Here is a 22,716-nt window from a genome sequence, read left to right on the forward strand (position 1 = left end):
GCCCCAGGCTTACGTGGCTGCACCACTGACAGGAAATAAGTATTCTAAAGAGAACCTCAACAGTGTCTTGCCAGAGGAGTGCAGAATCTGCAATCTCTTTTCAGTGCTGAGGCCAAGAGTGAACTTGGCCCTAACCCAGAACAGGGTTTCCTGCTGTGGAAGGGAGCCTAGTGCAGTTATTAGCTGCAATTCAGTAATCCAAATTCTAGCAGTCTATCCTGAGGAAAATAAACTCAAAGATTTATGGAAAAGGATATGCATTGCAGTGTTATTAAAAGTGGCTAAAATGTAAAAACTTAAATACCCACAAATAGAAGAATGTTTAAGTTATGGCACTTTCATAAGGCGGAATATTATTATTGCAGCCATTAAAGACTCATGTTTTTAAAGACCACTTAACCAAATAGGAAAATACATTATTATGTTAAGTGAAGAAAGCAGAGTTCAAAGTGGTATTTACGGTATGAGCCCATGTAATTATATGTATTACATATATATACACACACGTATGTATGTATATATGTGTGTGTGGTTGTATGTATATATAAATGCCTAGGAAGAGACTAGAACAAAATATTCCAAAAATATTTTACAATAATTTATAGCTAGATAGTATTATGTGGAGTTACATTTTTATGTATTTTTTGTACAAAATATTCTAGTATAAGTACATATTTTATCAGAAGTATTTAGATACTTTTTTTTTTTAGTTTGAGAAGTTGCAGTATGTCTGTACACACACCCTCTCTTTTACATTGAAGTTCACAAGGTAATTGTTTTACTTCATGTGTATGTGTTTCTTTGTAGTGAAGGGCAGAAGCTTCAACTTTTGAGGTAAAACCAACAAAAACCCTTCTGGGGACTGTGTATTAACGGCAATAAACTTTAATTGAGGGGAGAGTGTTTTAATTGTATTCCTATCTGAAATGATAGGGCTTCCTAGTTACTGCTGTCTTGTTCTTGGAATACTCTTTTCACACCAGTGTTGAATGTGGGGTTTAAGGACTACCATACAAACAAGCCCAGAAAATAAAGATGTGGTGTAATCAAGTGTGAGGGACTAAACGGTGAAAGTGGATACTCATCTGGCAACATTGCTGTTGCTCAACCTTAGTTTTTGTACATGTAATGGCTTATTTCCGCCCCTGAAAAGAAGCTGCCTATAAAAGGTATCCACTTAATGCTTCTTTGAATGATAGCAGTCCACCCCATTCTCCCAAAATACTGACTAAAACAGACAAAAATAAGCATACATGGTGAGAATGGTGGGATTAGGGAATAGTCCCAATAAAATACTTCAAACTTCAAGGAAGTTTTGTTTAATATAATCTGATTTAGAATAAAATAGAATACACCAGAAACTGAAATAAAAACTTCCTTCTTGGCCGGGCGCGGTGGCTCAAGCCTGTAATCCCAGCACTTTGGGAGGCCGAGGCGGGTGGATCACGAGGTCAGGAGATCGAGACCCTCCTAGCTAACACGGTGAAACCCCGTCTCTACTAAAAATACAAAAAAAAAAAAAAAAAAAAAAACTAGCCGGGCGAGGTGGCTGGCGCCTGTAGTCCCAGCTACTCAGAGGCTGAGGCAGTAGAATGGCGTGAACCTGGGAGGCGGAGCTTGCAGTGAGCCGAGATCGCGCCACTGCACTCCAGCCTGGGCGACACAGCGAGACTCCGTCTCAAAAAAAAAAAAAAAAACTTCCTTCTCAGGACTCTGTGTAGTGTTCACTTTTGTTAAGTGAAGGAGGCTTGGAAAAGCTCCACTAATCACCTTCAAATTAGATGAACTAGGGCTAGGTGGGAGGCAGGCAAGTTAAAGGAAGGCATCTACTAGAAGCTCACTCCTGAACACCATTACTTCTTTTCTACCCTATAGGAAGAATTTTTCTATAAAAAAAAGTTCTTAAGTTGACTCTAAAATGGCAGATATGAGGACAAAAACAGATGACCAAGAGCAATTTCTGGAATGAAAACCAGTGGTGTAAACCAATGTCCACTCTGCAAAAATGTAATTGGTTCAACTGAAATGTAAATGTACATTGATACATCTATGGAAGGCAATTAGGTAACAGCTATGTGAATTAAAAATACAGAATTCCCCTTTCAAGTAATTGGAGTGGATGTGATTTCCCTATTCCTCCCACTAAATACAACGAAAACTCCTGGACATTCCATATAGAACAAAGGCAAGATTCTGAAAGGCAGAGAGGAGGAAGTATACTGGTTAAGGACTTAAGAACCAGAGGAATAACCTGGTGGTAAATTCCCTATGTTGTCCTCTTATCTTACATATCCAAGATTTGATACTGAAGAAGCTAGCAAGCTAGGAATACCAATGGGCACAGACAAAAAGCCCACAGTGAAGCGTACTCTCTGTAGCCAGAAATGTAGAAAAAGGGACATTGTTGCAAGACAGAACACTTTTAGACACTAATCTCTTTACCAAACAACAGAAAAAATTGTGACCCCACTCTCACCCGTACCAGGGAAGCCTGAGTGCAGAATCTAGACTCTCTTTCATTTTCCACAGGCTATAACTATTCTCCTGTGGGGTAATATCAGAGACAAAGTAGGGAGCTAGGACTTTCATCCCTGCCGGCTGGTAACGACTTGTCCCCTCTCCTCATTCATGCTGCAGTATCAATGGGGAGTGTAGATTTCCACTTCCACCTAACAAAATTATGTACCCCTGCCCCTTCTTGCTGGGACTGTGATATTGGAGACCTAATGGCGACTCAGGACTTTTACCATTGCCCAGTGGTCATGGGGCTACCCCCATATCAGTGTCTGAGGAGGCCACAGAGAGATCCAGAAACCCTTACCATATCCAACAGTTAAAAGAAACTCCCACTTGGGTGTCAGTGAAGGCCAAGTGGGGAACTCGGACTTTTATACCTGGCAATATGAGGTGGCATTCTCCCTTCCCCTACAGGAGCAAGGTCAGGAAAAGCCAGTGAAAACAGAAGGTTTAAATAAGGTTCAAGGTCTCAGAGCATAATATAAAAATGTTCAGCTTTCAATTGAAAATCTCTCTTTATACAAAGAACCAGGAAGACCTCAAATTGTATGAGAAGAGACAGTCAATAGCTGCCAACATTGGGATGACTGTCAGAATTATCTGAAAAGGATTTGAAAGCAGCTATGGTAAAAAAAAAATGCTTAAACAAGCAATTACACTTGAAATAAATGCAAAAATAGAAAGCTCAGCAAAGAAATAGAAAGTCTCAGCAAGGAAATACGAAGAGGAACTAAATGAACATTTTAGAACTGAGAATACAGAAACTGAAATAAGATGCTCATCAGATAGACTCAGCAGCATAGTGAAGGGGAGAAAGGAAGGCATCAATAACTGGAAGACATAACAATAGAAATTCCAATCTCAACAATGAGAGAAAAGAGGATAATGATAAGCAAACAATGAACGGTACCTCACAGACCTGTGGGATTATAACAAAACATCTAACATTCATGACATTGAAGTCCCAGAAGGAAGGAGAAAGACAGCAGTGCTGGAAAAGTACCTGAAGATATAATGACTGAAAATTTCTCAAATTTGGAGAAGATGTAAACCTACAGATTCAAGAAGCTGAGGAAACCCCAAACAGAATAAACACAAAAAAGTTTACACTAAGACGCATTATAATTAAACTTCTGAAAACTGCATTCAAGAAAAATTATTGAAAGTGAGAAAAAAATGACACAGGAAAAGTCAATTAGAAGGACAGCGTATTTCTCCTGAGAAACAGTGAAACCCAGAATAAAGTGGCACAATATTTTTCAAGTGCTGAAAGAAAAATTATCAACTCATAATCCTAAACCCAGTGGAATTATCCTTCAGGAATAAAGAGGAAATAAAGACCCTCTCAGGATAAGGAAGACTAAGGGATTTAGTCACTGTAAACCTACCCTAGAAATGTGATTTGAAAAGTTCTCTAAATAGAAAGGAAACAATAAAAGAAGGGACTCTTGGAAACTAGGAAGGAAGAAAGAACACAGTAAGCAAAAGCATGCATAAACCTGGGTAAATATTAAGCTTTCCTTCTCCTTTTGAATTTAATAAATATATTTGGTAGTTAAAGTGTAAATTACAACACTGTCTGATGTAGGTTGTAAATAAATGCAGAGGAATATTTAAGACAACTATATTTCAAGTGGGGAAGGCAAAGAGACATCAAAGTAGATAGGGTTTCTATACTTCACTCAAACTGATAAAATGATACGAATAGACTGTCTGAATTACACATATATATGTGATACCTGAGCAACCACCAAAATATAAGAAATACATTTAAAACACTTTAGGTGAATCAAAATGGAATTCTAAAATGATTAACCTACTTGCAACACAAGAAAAAACAGAGATGAAAAACAGAACAAACCAAACAAAAAGTAAGATAACAGAGTGAAACTCTAACATATCAATAATTACATTAAATGCAGATAGTCTTAAAACCATCAAGACATAGGCTGTCAGGGTGATTAAAACCATGAACCAACTGTATGCTGTCTACAAGAAACATCAAATATGATGACATATGCACATTGAAAATAAAAGGGCAGAAAAGATATACAAATATTAATCAATGGAATTCAAAGGTGGCTATGTTAATATCAGATAAAGTAGACTTTAGAGCAAAGAAAATTGTCAGAGACAGAACTAGACATAATATAATGATGCAAAGGTCAATCTACCAGGAAGATATTGCAATTCTAAATGTTAATGCACGAGACAACAGAGCTATGAAATATGTGAAGTGAAAACTGATAGAACAGAAAGGAGAAATAGGCAAATCTACAATTATATGTGGAGAGTTCAACACCACTTTCTGAAAAGTTGATAGGACAGTTATAGAGAAAATCAGTAAGGATATAGAATATCTCACAAAGCTATCAACTAATAGGATCAAATTTACATTTATAAAACATTGCTCCCAATAACAGCACTATATATATATATATATATATTCAAATGCCTGTGGACTATATACCAAAAAAGATAATAGCTTGAGTGATTTTGAAAACCCTCAATATAAGATCATTGAAACCATATAGAGTATGTTCTCTGATCCAAATAAATCAAGCTAGAGATAACAGAAATATAAGTGGACAATCTCCAACACTTTGAAACTAAATAATATACTTTTAGTAATGCATGGGTCAGAGTATCTGGGACATAAAAATATATTGAACTAAATGAAAATGAAAATACAACATAAAATTTGTAGGTAGCAGATAAAGCAGTGATAAGAGGGAAATTTATAGGACTAAATTAATACATTAAAAATGAGGAAATAATCTTGAATTAATAAGTTATCACCCCCAAAAACTAAAACAAAGCAAGTTAAACTTGAAGCAGAAAAAGGGAGATAAGAGCAGAAGTCAAAGAAATTGAAAACAGAAAAATAGTAGAGAAAATCAGTGGAACAAAGTGCAGGTTGTTTGAAAGATCAATTAAATTAACTTCTAGCAAGACTGACAAGAAAGGAAGGATACATAAATTGCTAATATCAACAAAGATATTGTAGATGTCACTGCAGACCCTGCAGACATCAAAAGGAAATTAAGATAACACTGTGAGCAACTTCACTGACATGAGTTTGACAACTTGGAAGAAATGGGCCAATTCCTTGAAAAAAACAAGCTACCACAACTCACCTAACATTATGTTTGTAATTTGAATAGTACTGTAATTACTAAGAAAATATGATTTATAATTTTAAAACTCCCCCCCAAAGAAATATCCAGGCCCTATTGGTTTTCCTGGAAAATTCTATCACATGTTTGAAGAATAATTAATACTAATTCTACAGAGTATCTTCCAGAAAATAGGAAAGGAAGCAACTCTTCACAATTTATTAAGCTAGTATTTCCCTGATACTAGAACCAGACAAAAACAGTACAACAAAGAAAACTATCTACCAATATCAATCATAAATAGAGAAGTAAAAATACTTAGCAAAATATTAGCAAATAGAATTCAGCAATATATAAAAGAATTTTTTACCATAACCTAGTGATATTTTATAGATGCAATGCTCATTCAATATTTGAAAATCAATTTATGTAATCCACTACATTAACAGGTTAGAGAAAAGAAGTCACATGATCATATTGATTGATGCAGAAAAAACTATTTGATTAAATTCAACACCTATTTATGATGAAAATTCTTGGAAAAAAAGAAGGAATATTGGGATTTCTTCAACTCAATATATGACAGTCTACAAAAAAAAAAAATCCTAGAAATAACATTTTAGTTAAAGGTGAAAGGCTGAATGCTTTCTCTTCAAGATTGAGAACAAGGCAAGGATATTCAGTCTCACTACTCTTATTCAACAGAGTGCCAAAAGGCAAGAAAAGGAGCAAAAAGCAATAGACTGATAAAGAAGAAAAAGAGTTATTTTTATCTGTAGATGGCATGATTGTGTATATAGAATATATCAAAGAATCTATAAAAAAATCCTGGAGTTAGTTCAGCAAGGTTGTAAGATACAAGCTGAACACACAAAAGTCAATTGTATTTTGATATACTGGCAATGAACACATTGACACAGAAATTGAAAAATATGATACCCTTTACAATTTCTCTAAAAAGAGTTACTTAGGCATAAATATAACAAAACATGTATAAGAAATGCATGCTGAAAACTATACAATGCTGATGAAAGAAATAAAAAAGATTTAAATAAACAGAGACATACCATGTTTATGGAGTGGAAGATGTCAATTCTCCCCAACCTGATATGTAGATATTGCTAGCAATTCCTATCAAAATCCCAAGAATATTTTTTGGGGATGTCAACAAAATTATTCTAAGTTCTGTATGGATTGGCAAAGGAACTAGAATATTTTGAACAATTTTAAAAAATGAAGTAGGACTCAGTCTAGTCAATTTTATGAGATTATATAGATACACTAATCAAGACTGTGGTTGGTGATGGGTAGAACTATATCACTGGAAGAAAATAGAGAACACAGGTAAAGACCCACACAAATATGAACAGAAGTACATATGATTTTTGACAGAGGTGCAAATTCAGTTCACTAGAGACAAGATACTCTTTTAAATAAATGGTCCTGGAGCAATTTGATATCCATGGACAAAAAAATGAACCTCATTCTCAGTATCACACCTTACGTAAAAATTCAAAATGGATTATGGACTTCATGCAAATCACAAAACTATAAAACTATTGGAAAAAAATAAGAAAAAATCTTTGGTATCTAAAAATAGAAAAAGAGTTCTTAGACTTGATGCCAAAAGCATGGAAAAATTTCACTTCATTAAAATTAAAAATTTTGCTCTGCAAAAGACCTTGGTGAGTAGGCAAAAATATAAGCTACAGATTGGGAGAAAATATTTGCAAAGCAGATACCTGAGGAAGGACGAGTACCCTAGAATATATAAAGAACTCTCAAAAGTGAACAGTAAAAAACAGGTCAGCTAAAAAATAGGAAAAAAACAAAAAGAAATATTTTACTGAAGAGTATATAGAGATGGCAAATAAGCTTATTAAGAGATACTGAACATCATTAGTCATTATGGGAATGCAAGTTAAAATCACAATGAGTATCCCTAGACATGAATCAGAATGAGTAAAATAAAAACTACTGGCAGCATCAAATGCTAGCAAAATGCGGGGAAACTAGATCATTTGTACATTGCTGGTGGGAATGTAAAATGGTACAGCCACTCTGAAAAATGATTTGACAGTTTCATAAAGAACTAAACATGCAGCTATCATACAGACCAGTAATGGCATTCCTAGGCATTTGTCTTGGAGATATGAATACTTATGTTTACACAAAAATTTGTACACAAATATTCATAGCAGCTTTATTTACAATATTCAAAAATTGGAAAAACCCTGATGTCTTTCAATGGGCAAATGGTTAAACAAATTGTGATATATGCATATCATAGAATAGTGTTCAACAACGAAAAGGAGGAGCGGGATCATCATGGCAGATGGAGGCAGGACTAGATTGCATCTCTGGACAGAGCAGTGTGCAGTTACTCGCATTGTGAATTTTAGCTCCAGATGGACTGCAAGAACAAACCAGCAATCCCAAGAGGACCCACACTCCCTCTGAAGGAAGTAGACCAGGATACCACCCCCCAGAACTGTGAGTGCCCCAACTGTGAAAGTGGAAAAGGGAGACCATCCTCTCCCGAGCACACACTCCCACTGGAGAAGCTGAAGGTCTGTTTGTGGAAGAAGTTTCCAAATTTACCTGGAGCTGAGTCAATTTGGAGAGCCGAGCAAAATACAGGAGTAGAGGAAACAGTGGGAAGGGCCCTGGGAACTCACTGGGTCCTCTGGCAGGCCATTGCTGCCTGGCACCACAGAGATCCAACAGGAGAGGAGCAGGGGGTAAAACCACACAGGGAGAAGGACAGCTCTAGCTGAACTTTGTAACTATTTGAATGGGTTGAGAAGCCTCCTGGCCAGAATTCAGAGGAGGGTGCAAATCTGGTGTGCAGACTCCACAGGCAGGTGAAGAATCAAGCCCTTTTCTTTCGTAGTTGGAGGCAGGTATCCTGGGGCAGGTTTTCAGACTTATATTGCTCTCTGCCTGGAAACAAACATGGGGCTATTGAGGGGAGCATGGTGGGAGTGAGACTGGCCCTTTGGTTTGTGTGGGAGCTGGGTGAGGCCTGTGACTACTGGCTTTCCCCACTTCCTTGACAACCTGCAATGACTCAGCAGAGGCAGTCATAATCCTCTTAGGCAGACAAATCCAGTGACCTGGGGGTCTTACCCCCATCCCTGAAAGCAGCCTCAGCAAGACCCTCCCAAAGAGAGTCTGACCTCAAACATGCCTAGCTCTGCCCTGACCTTCCCTACCCACCCTGGTAGCGGAAGATAAAGGGCATATAAACTTAGAAATTCTAGGGCCCCGCCCCACCACCCATTCCTTCCCATACTACCACAGCTGATGCTCTCTGGAAAGTGTCATCTCCTGGCAGGAGGCTAACCAGCACAAAAATAGACCATTAAACCACCAAAGCTAAGGAGCCTCATGGAGTCCATTGCATCCCTGACCCCATCCCTGCCACCTCCACCAGAACAGGCACTGGTATCCACAGCTGAGAGACCCATAGATGTTTCACATCACAGGACTCTGTGCAGACAACCCCCAGTACCAGCCCGGAGCCAGGTAGACTTGCCGGGTGGCTAGACCCAGAAGAGAGACAACAGTTACTGCAGTTTGTCTCACAGGAGGCCACATCCATAGGAAAAGGGGGAGAGTACTACATCGAGGGAACACCACATGAGACAAAATAATCTGAACAATAGCCTTCAGCCCTAGACCTTCCCTTTGACAGAGCCTACCCAAATGAGAAGGAACCAGAAAAACAACCCTGGTAATATGACAAAACAAGACTCTTCAACACCCCCAAAAATATCACATTAGTTCACCAGCAGTGGATCCAAACCAAGAAGAAATCCCTGATTTACCTGAAAAAGAATTCAGGAGGTTAGTTATTAATCTAATCAGGGAGAGACCAGAGAAAGGCGAAGCCCAATGCAAGGAAATCCAAAACATGATACAAGAAGTGAAGAGAGAACTATTCAAGGAAATAGATAGCTTAAAGAAACAAAAGTCAAAAATTCAGGAAGCTTTGGACACATTTCTGCTCTGGAAAGGCTCAGCAATAGAATTGAACAAGTAGAAGAAAGAAATTCACAGCTCGAAGACAGGGTCTTCAAATTAACCCAATCCAACAAAGACGAAGAAAAAAGAATAAGAAAATATGAACAGAGCCTCCAAGAAGTCTGGGATTATGTTAAATGACCAAACCTGAGAATAATCAGTGTTCCTGAGGAAGAAGAGAATTCTAAGATCTTGGAAAACATATTTGGGGGAATAATTGAGGAAAATTTCCTGGCTTTGCTAGAGACCTACACATCCAAATACAAGAAGCACAAAGAACACCCGGGAAATTTATTGCAAGAAGATATTCATCTAGGCACATTGTCATCAGGTTATCAAGACAAAGGAAAGAATCTTAAGAGCTGTGAGACAGGAGCACCAGGTAACCTGTAAAGGAAAACCTACCAGATTAACAGCAGATTTCTCAGCAGAAACCTTACAAGCTGGAATGAATTGGGGCCCTATCTTCAGCCTCCTCAAACAAAACAACTATCAGCTAAGAATTTTGTATCCAGCGAAACTAAGCATTATATATGAAGGAAAGATACAGTCTCTTTCAGACAAACAAATGCTGAAAGAATTTGCCATCACCAAACCACCACTACAGGATCTCCTAAAAGGACCTCTAAATCTTGAAACAAATTCTGGAAACACATCAAAACAGGACCTTTTTAAAGCATAAATCACACAGGACCTATAAAATAAAAATACAAGTTAAAAAGCAAATAAACAAAAACAAAACAAAATACACAGGCAACAAATAGCATGATGAATGCAATGGTACCTCACATCTTAATACTAACATTGAATATAAATGGCCTAAATGCTCCACTTAAAAGATACAGAACTGCAGAATGTATAAGAACTTACCAACCAACTATCTGCTGCCTTCAAGAGACTCACCTCACACATAAAGACTCACATAAACTTAAGTAAAGGAGTGGAAAAAGGCATTTCATGTAAATGGACACCAAAAGCGAGCAGGGGTAGCAATTCTTATGTAAGACAAAAGAAACTTTTAAGCAACAACAGTTAAAAGAGACAAAGAGTGACATTATATAATGGTAAAAGGCCTTGTCCAACAGGAAAATATCACAATCCTAAACATATATGCACCTAACACTGGAGCTCCCAAGTTTATAAAACTATTACTAATAGACTTAAGAAATGAGATAGACAGCAACATAATAATAGTGTGGGACTTCAATACCCACTGATAGCACTAGACAGGTCATCAAGACAGAACGTCAACAGAGAAACAATGGATTTAAACTATATCTTGGAACAAATGGACTTAATAGATATATACAAAAAAGTTCATCCAACAACCACAGAATACACATTCTATTCAACAGTGCATGGAACTTTCTTCAAGATAGACCATATGATAGGCCATAAAATGAGCCTTAGTAAATTTAAGAAAATTGAAATTATATCAGGCACTCTCTCTGACTACAGTGGAATAAAACTGGAAATCAACTCCAGAAGGAACCTTCAAAACTATGCAAATACCTGGAAATTAAATAACCAGTTCCTGAATGAGCATTGGGTCAAAAACAAAATCAAGATGGAAATTTAAAAATTCTTCAAACTGAACGACAGTAATGACACAACCAATCAAAACCTTTGGGATATGGCAAAGACAGTGCTAAAAGGAAAGTTCATAACACTAAACCCCTACATCAAAAAGACTGAAAGAGCACAAACTGACATTCTAAGGTCACACATTAAGGAACCAAAGAAACAAGAACAAACCATACTCAAACCCAGCAGAAGAAAGGAAATAACCAAGATCAGAGCAGAACTAAATGAAATTGAAACAAAAAAAAAATGCAAAAGGTAAAGGAAACCAAACGCTGGTTCTTTGAATAGATAAATAAAGTTGAGAGACCATTGGCAAGATTAATCAAGAAAAGACAGAAAATCCAAATAACCTCACTAAGAAAGGAAACAGGATATGTTACAACTGACACCACAGAAATACAAAAAAATCATTCAAGGCTACCATGAATACCTCTATACACATAAACAAGAAAATCTAGAAGAGATGGATAAATTCCTGGAAAAATACAACTCTCCTAGCTTAAATCAGGAAGAATTAGATATCCTGAACAGACCAATAGCAAGCAGTGAGATTGAAATGATAATTTAAAAATTACCAACAATGAAAAAACCCAGGACCAGACAGATTCATTGCAGAATTCTACCAGACATTCAAAGAAGAATAGAAGAATTGATAACAATCCTTTTGACACTATTTCACAAGATAGAGAAAGAAGGAACTCTCCCTAATTCATTCTGTGAAGCCAGCATCACCCTAATACCAAAACCAAGAAAGGATACAACCAAAAAAGAAAACTACAGACCAATATCCTTGATGAACATAGATGCTAAAATCCTTAACAAAATATTAGCTAACTGAATCCAACAACATATCTAAAAGATAATCCACCATCATCAAGTGGGTTTCATACCAGGGATGCAGGGGTGGTTTAACATACATGAGTCAATAAATGTGATACACCACATAAACAGAATTTAAGACAAAAATTACATGATCATTTAAATAGATGCAGAAAAAAGCATTTGAAAAAAATCCAGCACCCCTTTATGATTAAAATTCTCAGCAAAATCAGCATACAAGGGACATACCTTAATGTAATAAAAGCCATCTCAGACAGATCCACAACCAACATAACACCAAATGGGGAAAACTTGAAACCATTCCCTCTGAGAAATGGAACAAGACAAGGATGCCCACTTTCACCACTACTCTTCAACACAGTACTGGAAGTGCTAACCAGAGCAATCAGACAAGAGAAAGAAATAAAGGGCATCCAAATCAGTAAAGAAGTCAAACTGTCAGTGTTTGCTGATGATATGATTGTTTACCTTGAAAACCCTAAGGACTTCTCCAGAAAACTTCTGGAACTGATAAAAGAATCCAGCGAAGTTTCCAGAGACAAGATTAATGTACACAAATCAGTAGCTCTTCTATATTCCAACAGTGGCCAAAGAATCAAATCAAGAACTCAACCACTTTTACAATAGCTGCAAAAAAAAAAAAAAAAAAAAAATTAGGAATATACCTAACCAAGGAATTGAAAGACTTCTACCAGGAAAACTCCAAAACACAGCTGAAAGAAATAATAGATGACACAAACAAATGGCAACACATCCCATGCTCATGGATGAGTAGAATCAATATTGTGAATAATGACCATACTGCCAAAAGCAATCTACAAGTTCAATGCAATTCCCATCAAAATACCACCATCATTCTTCACAGAATTAGAAAAAACAAATCTAAAATTCATGTGGAACCAAAAAAAGAGCCCTCGTAGCCAAATCAAAACTAAGCAAAAAGAACAAATCAGAAGGCATCACACTACCTGATTTTAAACTATACTATAAGGCCACAGTCACCAAAACAGCATTGTACTGGTGCAAAAATAGGCACATAGACCAATGAAACAGAATAGAGAACCCAGAGATAAACCCAAATACTTAACAGCCAACTGATCTTCGACAAGGTGAACAAAAACATAAAGTGGGGAAAGGACACCTTTTCCAACAAATGGTGCTGGGATAATTGACTAGCCACATGTAGGAGAATGAAACTGGTTCCTCATCTCTCACCTTATATAAAACCCAACTCAAGATGGACTAAGGACTTAAACCTAAGACCTGAAACTATAAAAATTCTAGAAGATAACATTGGAAAAACTCTTCTAGACATTGGCTTAGGCAAGGATTTCATGACCAAAACTCAAAAGCAAAGGCAATAAAAACAAAGATAAATAGCTGGGACCTAATTAAATGAAAGAGCTTTTGCATGACAAAAGAAACAGCAGAGTAAACAGACAAACCAAAGAGTAGGAGAAAATCTTCACCATCTATACATCTGACAAAGGACTAATATCCAGAATCTACAACGAACTCAAATCAATAAGAAAAAATCAATCCCATCAAAAAGTGGGCTAAGGCCATGAATGGACAATTCTCAAAAGAAGATACACAAATGGCCAACACACATGAAAAAATGCTCAACATCACAAATGACCAGGGAAATGCAAATCAAAACCACAGTGCGATACCAGCTCACTCCTCCATGAATGGCCATAATCGAAAAAATAAAAAACCAGTAGATGTAGGCGTGGATGCAGTGAACAGGGAACACTTCTACACTGCCGGTGGGAATGTAAACTCGCACAGCTGCTCTGGAAAACAGTGTGGAGATTCCTTAAAGAACTAAAAGTAGAACTACCATTTGATCCAGCAATCCCACTACTGGGTATCTACCCAGAGAAAAAGAAGTCATTATTCGAAAAAGACACTTGCACATGCATGTTTATAGTGGCACAGTTCACAATTGCAAAATTGTGGAACCAGCCCAAATACCCATCAGTCAACGAGTGGATAAAGAAACCGTGGTATATGTAAACAATGGAATACTATGCAGCTACAAAAGGAATACATTAACAGCATTTGCAGTGACCTGGATGAGACTGGAGACTATTACTCTAAGTGAAGTAACTCAGGAATGGAAAATGAAACATCACATGTTCTCAGTGATATGTGGGAGCTAAGCTATGAGGATGCAAAGGCATAAGAGTGATACAGTGGACTTTGGGGATGAGTGGGAGGGGGCCGAGGGATAAAAGACTACAAATATGGTGCAGTGTATACTGCTCAGGGGATGGATGCACCAGAATCTCACAAATCACCAGTAAAGAACTTACTCATATAACAAAATACCACCTGTACCCGCAATAACTTATGGAAAAATTAAAAAAAGAAAAGGAAAGAATTATTGATACAACAGCCTAGATGACTCTCCAGAATGTTATGCTGAGTGAACAACACAAATCCCCAAAAATTCCGTGCTGTATGATTCCACTTACATAACATTCTTGAAATGACAAAATTACAGAAATGGAGAACAGATGAGTGGATGCCAGAAGCTAAGAAGAGCATGGGGAGAGAGTTAAGTGGATATGGCTATGAAAGGGCAAAAGGAGAGATTCTCGAGGTAATAGAAATATTCTCTATCTTAGCTGTATCATTGTCAATATCCTGGTTGTGATACTGTGCTATAGTTTTGCAAGATGCTACCATTGGGGAAAACTGGGCAAAGGTTATACTGTATGTCTCTGTATTGTTTCTTACAACTGCATGTGAAGATAGGATTATTTCAAAATAAAAAGTTTAATTTAAAAATACACATACACTTTGGCCAAGCACTGTTGCTCATGCCTGTAATCCCAGCACTTTGGGAGGCCAAGATGGGTGGATCACGTGAAGTCAGGAGTTCGAGAGCAGCCTGGCAAACATGGTGAAACCCTGTCTCTACTAAAAATTCAAAAAAATTAGCTGGACATGGTGGTGAACACCTATAGTCCTGGCTACTCAGGAGGTTGTGGCAGGAGAATCGCTTGAATCTGGGAGGGAGGTGGAGGTTGCAGTGAGCCGAGATCGCACTACTGCACTCCAGCCTGAGCGACACTCCATCTCAAAAACAAAAAACAAAACAAAACAAAAAACCATACACTTTGATCTTGAATTGAATTTCTAAGAACTTATTCTACAAATATTTTGTACTCACACATATACACAATTATTCATTCGATGGATATTCATTTCAATATTAGCTGTAGTAGCAAAAGATTACCAATAATGTTTTATCCCATCAGGGGTACAGGTTTTTACTAAATTCATATAGGAAATTCTGTGCAGATATTACAAAGAGTAAGATAATACAAATGTATTGATTTATATGAAAATGTACATATAGAACTGTTATGGAATGTTATATAACGACATGGTAATGTTAAAAAATAAGAGCTTATATGTACATTTTTATATGCATAGAGTTCTTTTGGGAGCTCCATGTGACCAGAAACCATGATTGAGCCTAGGGAAAACAGCTGTGTGTCTGATGGGAGCTGTGGGAAAAACCTTACTTACTAGCTTTATACACCCTGTTATTCCACTTGAATTTTGCACCTTGTGCTTGTATTACCAAAGTATATATTAGCATGTTTTTTAAAAAGGATGGAATTTCCAGAAACAGATGCAAGTGTACCTATTCACAAATATGTATACACACACACATAAATACACATTTAGATATGTATATATGTACACATACATGTGCATACTTACTCCATATATCCTAATACATTCCAAACGAAGTAAAGCTATAAATATTACAAATGGAAACAAACATAATGGTGGAAAGTATAGGTAAATATTTCATAATCTTGGAGTGGGAAAAGTCTTTTAAAAATGGGACACCAGTAATATAATCATAGAGAGAAAAGATTGATGAATTTAATCATATAAAAGTTTAAGGTTTTGTGTGACCAAAGCAGCATCACCCAAATATGTAAAATACATTTAGTAATATAATGTCCATCAACAAGAAAATGGCAAAATAACTGTGATATATTCATATAGTTGATTACTCCACAGCAACAACAATGAGTAAACTACAGATACAAGGAACAGCATGAGTAAATCTCATGCATGGAATGTTGAGCCAAAGAAGTTATTTACAAAACCAGTCTATGGTGTTAAATATCAGGTTGGGTTAGTTTCCAAGACGAAGGAGGGAGCAGTGACTGGCAGGGATGTGAGGGAGTCTCCACGGAGCTGTGAATATTCTGTATCTTGACCTAGTACAGAGTGCTACAGGTAGAACAGGGAGGTGTTTGCTTTGTAATAACTCATTAAGCTGTGTGCTATTCTGTATGTGTATTTTACTTTAAAAGTTTAAAAAATAAGCATATAAACAAAAGCAGATTTTTTTTTTTTTTTTTGTCTCTCAGGTTAGCAAATGATGTTTTAAAAGTGAAATTGTCTTTTGATTATACTGTAAATTGATGAAACTCTTCAGAAGGAACACTGGTATTGTGTTTCAAAATTTTATCCAGCAATTTTCATTACAGGGATTTGTCCTCAGGACAAAATGAGGAAAGTACAAGAGGGAGCGTGCATAAGGATATCCATAGCAGCTTCATTTATAAAATGAAAATCAGAAACACACAGAATGCCGAGCATTAGCTGGGCATTGTTTATATTGATAACCATACATATGGAATACATTTGAGCTCATGCTGAGGCAGAGCTACTTTATCTGTATGAAAAGGTGTATCAGTGGTTTGGTGAGGAAGACAGCAATTTCTAGATCTCTCTCTCTCTCATACAGTTATATATACTCACACATACACTCACATGTAACTCTCAAAACCACACTGTTAAAAAACATCTTACCTAAATAGTTTGAAATACTAGTCACTTAAAATGTCACCAGAATTTATCTTTTTTGTATGTGTATGTATGTATCTGTGTGTGTGTGTGTGTGTTTTCTTGTTTTGCCTTTTGTATTCTTTACAAAATACAAGTAGATATGAGTTTCAACCTGAGGAAAATAATAAAACAAAATTAAACAAAAATTCCAGAGGAACATTTTTGGATATTTCCTCTAGTTACCTCCCCACCTCTGCAGTAATTAGGTTTTTATGAAATAGGAGGAAAAGAAGAAGGGAAGAGAGAGAAATGTCAACAAACGATATATTTGTTAAATTTAATCATGTTAAGTGATAACATGGAAAGAAGAGTAAGATATGAACCATATCATTACAAACAGTTTTTCTTACACATAGGCAGAATTTTTCCTAGGTCATGTGTCAATTAAATTGTTATTTTCATTTGTAGATTGAATGGTAGTGATTCAATTCTAAATGTTTCCTAGTGTATTGAAAGGATTTAAAAATATTGTATTTGTTGACTGGGCATGGTGGCTCATGCCTGTAATCCCAGCACTTTGGGAGGCTGAGGCAGGTGGATCACCTGAGGTCAGGAGTTTGAGACCAGCCTGGCCAACATGGCAAAACCCTGTGTCTACTAAAAATATGAAAATTAGCCAGGTGTGGTGGCAGCATCTGTACTCCCAGCTACTTGGGATGCTGAAGTGGGAGGATCTCTTGAAGCCAGGAGGTGGAGGTTGCGGTGAGCCAAGATCATGCCAGTGCACTCCAGCCTGGGCAACAGAGTACGAATCCGCCTAAAACATATGTGTGTGTGTGTGTGTGTATATATATATAATGTGTGTGTGTGTATATATACACATATATACACACACACACATATATATACACACATACACACACACACACACACATATATATATACATATATATATATATACACACACACACACACATATATATATGTGTGCACCCTCACTGCACCCTCCGCCTCCGGGGCTCAAGAGGTTATTGTGCCTCAGCCCCCCACATAGCTGGGAGTATAGGCACCCACCACCACACCCGGCTAATTTTTGGTATTTTGGTAGATTTAATTTTCTTACTACTTATAGGTCTGTTAATACTTTCTATTTATGGTTCAGTCTTGGTAGGTTATATGTTTCTAGGAATTAATCAATTTCTTTTGGATTATCTAATTTGTTGGCATATAATTTTTCATAGTAGTCCCTCATCCTTTAATTTCTGTGGCATCAGTTATAATCCCTCCTCTTTCTCATTTGATTTATTTGAGTTTTTTCTTAGCTAATCTAGCTAATGGTTTGTCAATTTTTTGAACTTTTCAAATAAACAACTCTTAGTGTCCTTGATTGACCCATTTTAAAAACAGCTTTATTAGGATATAATTTACATACCATAAAATTCACTCATTTAAAGTGTACAATTCAGCAGTATATAAATTTTTCATTTACATTCAGGGTGTACAACCATCGTTTTAGAACATTTTCACCATCCTAAAAGAAATCTTGTACCCAATAATAGGTTGAGTCATTTTTAATTGTATAAATACAGTGGACTTCCTAGAACCTGTTTTTGGCTGTAATAAATACAATGAACTTTGGGAACCAATTTCTGACTGTAGTTAATACAATGAACTTTTGGAGATGGACTAGTAAACAATAGATGTGTATTTTATTATCAACTGTTCTAAATTTGTCACTCAAATATAACACTCAAAATTTTTTATAATTGATAAATTTGCATGTGTTTATCATGTACAATGCATTTTGAAAAATGTATACAATGTGAAATGGCTAAATTGAGCTAATAAACATGCATCACTTCAGATGCCATCATGAAATATCAAACGTTTTGATCGCTCGGAACATTTTTATTACTCAGAAATATTTATTACAAAATGTAAAGCTTAATATTTATTTGCAACTGTGCATCAAATATGTTTTGTTGATGATATTGATGAAGTGAGTAAAGAAAGGTAGTGATACATAAATGTTCTTTGTATTATGTTTATGGAGCAAAGTACTATGCTGAAGTAGAAGGCACAGATCATAATGCTTGCTACTGTTGTATTTTGGAAACCATATCATGAAAGTCTATGAGAAAAATACTGAGGACAATTTATGAGAATGAGTTACCAGATTAAATTTTTGAAACAAGTTCTTGTGGAGGAAAAAGCACTAATTTTCAAGTTTACATTATAGGGAATTCTTGAATGTAAACTTTCTAGTAGCCATGAAGTCTGCTTTTGCTTTACTCTTTTGGAAAGTTACCCTGAATCCTGTTCCTCAGGTTTTTGCAAAAAAAAATCTGACCTTTCTAGCTGATGACAGGTGAGGCACCAGCGAAGATGTTGCTTGCGTTTATGTAGGCTTTTTGCCAATGAAAACTCAGTTCCCTTTTTGATCTTTCTCAATTATCAAAAACTCTGTCTCTCAAATATGATACTCTCAAACTAGTGACTGAGAAAATATGAGGGTAGTCTGTACAGGGGGCATCTGTATTTTTCATGACTAACAATTTCAACTGCTGTTAGCTGGGCTGGTCACTGTGAGACATACTCTGTTGGCTCTTCCTAGCTATAATATACGCCGTCTTACTCAAAAAGAGCTTGCCTGGCTCCTTCATCTGCTCTCTCTGACTGCTTTCCAGAGGTCAGCTTCCAGAGTAGTTGAAATGTTTTTCTTTTGGCTTCCCTTCCTGTAGTCACCCCTCATCAGCTCTACCCACAAAACAAATTACCAGGAACTCTTTAATAATACGTTATTAACATTCATATGTGAAGATGCCTGTTGACAGCAGTTGGTTGGATATGAATGACTGAAAAAAACTGCAGAATTGCAACAAGGGAAAAAATGTGTTAACCCTGAATGTGATATCAGACTCTTGGAGAGCATTTAGGGAATATGTGTTCACAAGGCCAGTGCATTAGCAGGCTAGAAAGCAATGTGAACTCATGGAAAAAAGCAAGGTACCATGCCAGGGGCAAGCCTAGGCCTCTCAGCCAAGCTCCCAACTGCTGAGAGGTTTACTTGTTTTGCAAACTGTACAAGTAATTGGGTTGTTAAGTCACATTCTGTGGTTTCTGGAAGTGTTGTGTAATTCTACTTTACAAAAAAAGTATTGCCAGAATGCATTAGAAATAATGATTTAAGATTGAACTGGCTCTGTTGAAATAACCTAAATTACATGCTGCAACATTGTTTTTCCCAGGTGACCAAAATCACTGACTTAAGATATTTAAAATGTCAGAAATGTATATTCTTAATAAAGTTGAAGAATCAGCAGTACTTCAGGGTGTATTATGGATCTTCATCATCATCTAAGTAGCCTTTTGAGACCACATGGGTCGTGACTTGATTTCTGTCATTACACATAAATCCAAAATGACTGATGCATTCTGACAACCAGATGTGTGATGGAGTCATGTTTGCCAGATCCTTGCTTCAAACCCTTCAGTATATATTTAACATTTAACATTTAAACATGTACACCAAAGGATTGTTCTTTATACTGTTGTAATTCTTAATGCCTAACAGATGGATTGATGGGTGCATGTGTATGTCTGGGTGAGCAGAATTGGATTAAAGGATGGCAGTTTCCCCAGGCACCTTGCATTGGAACATCAGCGGTATAAATGGGAAACATGACACCTGTTAACTTAGCTTTCCACATATAACATTTAGGCAGTTTGCAAGCAAAATTTATTACAAGGCCCCCAAGATGGGATAGGAAGGAGGTAACAGTAAGAGTTGCTGCCATTATTGAACTATCTTTATTGAATGTTTTTATAACAATAACAAAAAATCATTGGCATTCTTGAACTCTCTCTATTGAATATTTTGCACAGTGTAACAGCAAGCACCACCACCATCCTATTTTAGAATTTCCTGAATTTGACAGGTCACTGTCCGTTGAAATTCTTACACCGAGTAGTATTTTTACATAGGTGTGTTTTATTGGCAACGAGTGATTAGATTTGTTTTGAATATTAAGTTTAAAAGTTGTTACTGTGCTATCCAAGCTTTTTCCTGGCTTGGTAAGTCATAAAACTGAACTGAAAAAAACAAAAACTGATGGGAAAGTGGGAAATGTTTTAACAACATGCAAGTAAATAAAAGAACTTTGAAATCTGTTTTGTAACTTTGTAACCATATCTGTGAGACTTACCTCTGCCCTCCTGAATATGAATAACTGATGCTGTCCCTTAATGAGAAACCACAAAATTGTGAAGTGAAAGACTGATGCGAGTGGAAGTGCTGTGCTCATTTAGTGCGTGAACTAACCCTGTTTGTTAACTAAGCATAAAGAGAGACACACTTTTCTTAATGGAAAATAAGTTTTCCCCAACTCCATCTAATAAATGTTGAATAAGTATTTTAAAAATAAATATCATTTTGAATGGGTACCAAACCTTTAGCCTTTCTCAGCACTCACATGATCAAATCTCAGTCAGACAGATTGTGTGGGGTGGGTGTGGAGGATGAGTGAGCAGGTACAAGCATACACAGTTGAATATACAGCACAAGAAAAGTGCTCCTATGCATGTAATTAGATGAGTCCCAGTTTGAAAAAGTTACAATTTATTTATCACCTGCAAAATGTTGCAAAAATATTACATAAATGTCAAGAGCACTTTGACTTTATAATATTACATTGGAGAACTATCTGGACCCTGTCCTGATGGCCAGGGCAGATGGTAGATATCATGTGCTAAGAACAGGCACTTTGCAATTCCCAGCATTTGGAAATCTGCCATATAAATTTGAAATGGGTCAAAGTGAAATGCTGAGATTCTTTTATACTTATGAGAAGGTGCAAAATTTCAAAACTTGGGGGGAAAATAGGAAGCTATTTCCTGATAAAACAAATCTAAAAATGTTTGGAACCAAAGATTAATTTATCTTGCTCCTCTGCAGATGAACAGAAGATGGAAAAAATTCTTACATGAATGAAGTAAGTCCCTAGTAGTAGATTAATGTTTTTCTTACATTTGTAATGGTCATTTTAAATATTTGTGTTGATACACCTTACATTAATTGTTATGCCATAATAATGAAGTTATTACTTTTCAATGTAATAATAATATGTGTGCAAGCTTTAATGAGAGTCTGCAAGGAAGTGAAAATAAAATAAAATGACATGGTTTGTGTTACAAATAACAAAAGAACATTTTTCCAATTGCATGTGTGACATTATATGTGGAAAAATAATTAGATGCTGCATGTGCTATACTTTATAATTGCTTTGCCTTTTAGATTTGAATCGTAGACTTTTATCTCTTCTATGAGGTTGTTGTCATTAGATGTGAGGAGGCACATCAGAATGGTGGTGAAGAGATTCTAGAAAGCTCAAATTGTATATTCACAACCACATAACGTAGAACCAGAATTATTCGTTATACCAAAACATAAACTACTTACAAAATATAAATACAGCCACAGTGACTACTTTATTAAATTACTACCACTGGGTAGAGAAAATTTATGAAAGTAAAAAAGAACCTTTAAGCTATCTATATAGTTGCAAATGAGTTATTAAGGTGTAGATAAGCTAATAAGTATCTTACGCAGGGGTAAAAGGAAAAAAAAGCTTCATTCACAGATATGTACAAATAGAAAGTAATGGATTGTGATTTTTTTGGTTTGCTAACCATAAAGAAGAGAAGTACCTATGTATATCCACCTGATCGTAAAAAGACACAGACAGGAAAAATGTCAGATCAAAGACTGGACTATAAAATACAAGGAAAGGGGCTCTAGCACTTACTG

The 22,716-nt window shown here is 36.3% G+C and overlaps 1 protein-coding gene across 3 annotated transcripts in view; it reads left to right on the plus strand.

Moving 5' to 3' along the window:
• ENOX1 (ecto-NOX disulfide-thiol exchanger 1) overlaps positions 1-22,716 on the plus strand; it is a 587,079-nt gene that overhangs the window by 152,465 nt on the left and 411,898 nt on the right. The window contains exon 3 of one of the 3 annotated variants that reach the window (XM_030922275.1): positions 21,865-21,901. The exons of the other annotated variants lie outside the window; for them this stretch is intronic. The gene's annotated coding sequence lies outside the window, so the exon portion shown is untranslated. The remainder of the gene's footprint in view (positions 1-21,864; positions 21,902-22,716) is intronic. 3 annotated transcript variants of the gene reach the window in all.

The sequence above is a fragment of the Rhinopithecus roxellana genome, chromosome 18, assembly GCF_007565055.1.
Source record: "Rhinopithecus roxellana isolate Shanxi Qingling chromosome 18, ASM756505v1, whole genome shotgun sequence".
In the NCBI taxonomy this organism is placed as follows: domain Eukaryota; kingdom Metazoa; phylum Chordata; class Mammalia; order Primates; family Cercopithecidae; genus Rhinopithecus; species Rhinopithecus roxellana.